This window comes from Hyaena hyaena, unplaced genomic scaffold, assembly GCF_003009895.1.
Source record: "Hyaena hyaena isolate Hyena2069 unplaced genomic scaffold, ASM300989v1 scaffold_970, whole genome shotgun sequence".
In the NCBI taxonomy this organism is placed as follows: domain Eukaryota; kingdom Metazoa; phylum Chordata; class Mammalia; order Carnivora; family Hyaenidae; genus Hyaena; species Hyaena hyaena.
In genome coordinates, this window is record NW_024081595.1 from 626,584 (window position 1) to 630,873 (window position 4,290).

The following is a 4,290-nucleotide window of genomic DNA, read 5'->3' on the forward strand; positions in this document are numbered from 1 at the left end:
AAAATTCTCTCTTTGTCCTTGTATTTGGCCATTTTTACATGAGATGCCGTGCAGAAGATCGATTCAAGTTACCTCTGAGGGGAGTCCTCTGAGCCTCTTGTATTTCCACATTTACTTCCTTCCCCAGGTCGGGGAATTTCTCTGCTATAATTTGTTCCAGGACTCCTTCAGCACCTTTCCCTCTCTCTTCCTCTTCTGGGATTCCCATGATACGGATATTGTTGCGTTTGACCGTATTGCTGAGGTCTCAAACTCTTCTTTCCTGTTCCTGGATCAGTTTGTCTCTTTTTTTGTCAGCTTCTTGTTTTTCTATATTGATGTCTTGTAAATCACTTATTTTCCTTTCTGCCTCTTCAATCCGTGCATTGGAGGCCTCGAATTTATTATGTATCTCATTTATCGCATTTTTTAATTCTTCATGCCTATTTTTATTTTCCATTCTGTCTGTAGCCATAGTTTCTTTGATGTCCCCTATGTATTTATCAAGCCCAGCTCTTAATTTCACCATTATTATTCTAATATTTGTTCACTTATGCTGCTGATATCTATTTTGAGCAGTTCATAAGCTGTCATTTCTTCTTGGAGTGTCTTTGGAGGAGAGTTCTTTCGTTTCGTCATTTTAGTTAGCTTTCAAACTCTTGTTGGTTTTAAAGAACTGTTATGCTCTCTGTATCTATGAGCAATGCTCTATCCAAGAAGACTCTTTGATTGTCCAGAGCCTATCCTTTCATAGAGTGTTTTTGGAATGGTATTTCTTGGTCTCTCTTGTTGGGACCTTGGTTATTTTATTTTCCTATTCGTAGTGCTATTTGGGACTCTCCCCCTTGTGTACTCTAGCTTGTTTCTTGAGGTAGCCCTGGAAAAGAAAACAGACAGACACACACACAGGGAGCAGGAGCACACAAATGCACAGGCTAATTCAACTAACATGCAAAGTGAGAGGGAAAACAAAAATGTTAAGAGAAAAGACAGAGGAGGGAGAGCGAATAATATGGAGTATAAAATACATAAAAGGGTCAAAAAGGAGAAAAGAAAAGGAAAAAGGAAGAAAACCGATGGACAAAGAACGGTTTAAAGCATATAACTGGATTTCCCAGCTACAGTTAAATAGCTGTGTGTATGCAGTGCTGGTTGAAGAGCATAGAGAAAGAGAGAGAAGGCAGGGCGGGATGAGGCAAAATTGGAAATAGAATGAACAGGCAGAAGGGATAAGAAGCTTTTTTCAAAGAGGTAAAGGGTAGAATATGGTTGGATAGGTGAGAGAAGGGTGCTGGAATTATCCAGAGAAACTATATAGTCTAATTACTCCTGAGAGAAAGAGCTGAAAATGTCGGTAGGTGTAGAATTTACATTTACATAATGGACTCGTGATCGTTTAAGCAAGCCGGCGACCAGAGTTAATCAGGTCAGTGTTCTGGGGAAAAAAGAGAGAAAAGAGAAGAAAAGGGAAAAAAAAAAAAAGGGAGGAGGGCAGCTCTCAGGCAGGGATGGGCGTGGCGTGACCCAGTGCCTCAGGCGGGAGCTCTGCCTAGGCGGTTGTGGGGAGGAGAGTGATGGCGCTCCAGGCCCTTCTTGAACCAAGCGCTGCACCTCGCTGTTTTGGGCGTGTAAACTCCCCGTCCCGGGGGCGCAGCCAAACTGGGTTGCACTCTTCAACCCAGGCCAGTCCCAATCTCCAAATCCCAGTCCGCGCGCCCCGCTGAAATTGCCTTAGACACAGCTTCCCAGGCAACCCCCTCGGGCAATTCCAGGCCCCCTGCCGAGCTGTGGGGGCGGAGTCAGAATCGCTGCTTCCTTCTCTGGGTCGGGCTGGCGCGCATGCGCGGGGGCTTGCCTGCCGGGTGCTCTGAGCCCGAGCCCGCTGGAGTGAGGAAAACTGGGTCCCTCTATGGCTCGTCACCCGAAACACAAAATCACAGGCTAATTTCCCAGTTTTTAGCTCCTTGCCTTCCCTCCAGAGCCCCAGCCCGCCAGGAGCGCGGACGCCCGGTGTCCACTCGCTACTCTTCCAGGGGCCCCAGCTGCCCGGGAGCTACAATGGCGGCAGGCGCCCCGCTGCTCTGAAGTCCAGCCGCCAGGAGGCAGCACAAAGCAGCAGTCTGTGCGCTCAGCCTCCCCCCCTCCCAGGACCAGTTGGCGCGAGGGGAAGTGGCGTGCAGGTATTTAGCAAGTACGGTCTTTCTATGCCCCGAGCGGAGGTTTTTCTCCCCGAGCAGACGTTTTACTGTTTCGGACTCTCTCCTTTTCCCCTATCACTCCCCATAGAGGGTAGAGGGGGACCGCCTCCCACCCTGGAGTCTCCGATCTGGCCTGATTTTATCTTCCCCAGTTTGCACTCACGTTAGAAGACTTTCTCAGTGGATTCTGAGTCCTTTTTCTCCCAATCTCTCAGGTTTTGCAAGGTTTCCAATGGCTTCAGATCTTTTCTGTGTGATGTATGGGCGCGATTGTAAGTACGGAGCTCCTTACTTCTCCTCCATCTTGCCCCCTCTCCCCTGTTTAGTATTTTCTTATTGCCACTTAGGACTTAGACAGTAGGTACCAAAGCATCTAAACACACTTTTAGGCACATCATGACTCAAACAAGTTACTGTCCTCAATTCCATTGGCTGACTTTGAAGATGAGAAATGTGAACAGAATTTGCCCATAATTGTAACTAAGCCCAGTTTTGCTTCATGGCATGTGCTTCCATCATCATCTTTTAGTTTACAAATGTTATGTGTTACCTGTAAGCAACCCAAGGTGTTGGCTTGCCATTTGTAAATTATGTTAAAATTTCTTATTTCCCCGAGAGATCTTAAGCCCTGGAGAGAAAGCACTGCTTTGTACTCATTTCAGTATATCCCCCTTAAGATCTCGTGCAGTCATGAAAACATAGATGACAATAAATATCGATAACTGTCAACATTTTGTACATTTCCATAACATGTATTGACCACTGACCATATGCCCAAGTACTGTTTCAGGTACTAGGGATGCAGCAGAGAATGAATAAATGATGCTCTTGTGGCATTTACGTGTTTTCAGTTCATTCATTCATTCAAGGATGTTATGGAAGACTGATGAGATACCAGGAACTATACTATCACTAGAGAATATAACAGTAAAAATTCAGTCCATTTCCTACCTCAAGGAGTTTTCAGTGTAGTTGGAGAAATAACTAGAGACCATTATACTTCAGAGCTACATTAGAAATAAATGGAGGGGGTTAGGAAACAACTGTGATAGACCCCTAATCCATACGTGGGCAGAGAGGGCAATAAAGAAATGCTCCCTGGAGGGTTAGATACTTGGGCTGGCATAAGAAGTACTGGATTTCTTTGCAGGTGGGACAACAGGAGAGGGAGGGAATGGGAGCTGGTTACTAGTAGAGGCTCAGTGCAAGGAGAACACTGAGATAAGGCATGACCCATCACTGCAAATGGAAGTAGTTCAAGATGGCTGGATAATCAAAAAATAAGTGCCATGTAAAAAAAGTGAAGTTGCAAAGGGGAAACTGGAGACTAAATGGTGGAGACTTTTGCACTCCTGTATCTAAAGGGCAACTGGGAACCATTCTGATCAATGCAGAATGAACTTTAATAAACTGCAGTCTGGGGCTTAAATAAAAGTGTAATAACTTTTTTCAAATTCTACAAATATTTTTTGAACAAGTCTTGTGTTTAAGGCCTGACTCTAGACCCGTAGAGAACAGAAAAATAATGTATCTATACATTGTCCTCAGGAACTTTGTAGTTTATTAGAGGGTATGTGCTACGTATACAAGTAAGTACATACATGATGAAATAAAATCAAAGACCCAAGAAAGACCTGAGTTTGAAAGGCCAGGATAAGTCATAGTATTTTGGTGACAAGAGGAAGCTTCAGGGTTGTAATTAAATCAGGGCTTAAAGGATGGGTTTTATTTAGACAAAGAGGATTAGAATTGAAGGAACCGTCTTCACCAATGGCAGTAATGTGGAAAATTGCACAGGAAAGGTCATGAATCAGCCAGAAGTCAAGTGTTGGCTTGAGTGTATTAAAGTGTGTTGAGGTTGGTTAACTTTGGGGTTTTGTTTTTGTCTGTCTTCTGTCAGGACGACTGTGCCTTCAGAACTTCTCATAGTTGACTGCTTGTTGTCATTTAGATATTAGTTCAAATACCTGATCCAGAGACCAGCTCTCCCTGGTTACCTGTCTACAATGGACACTTTCTCCTTTATCTTCTGTCATATCATCCTGTTTTGCTTATTTTTGTTAACTTTTTTTTTTTTATCATTGATCTCCCTTGTTTATAATGTAAGTGGGAT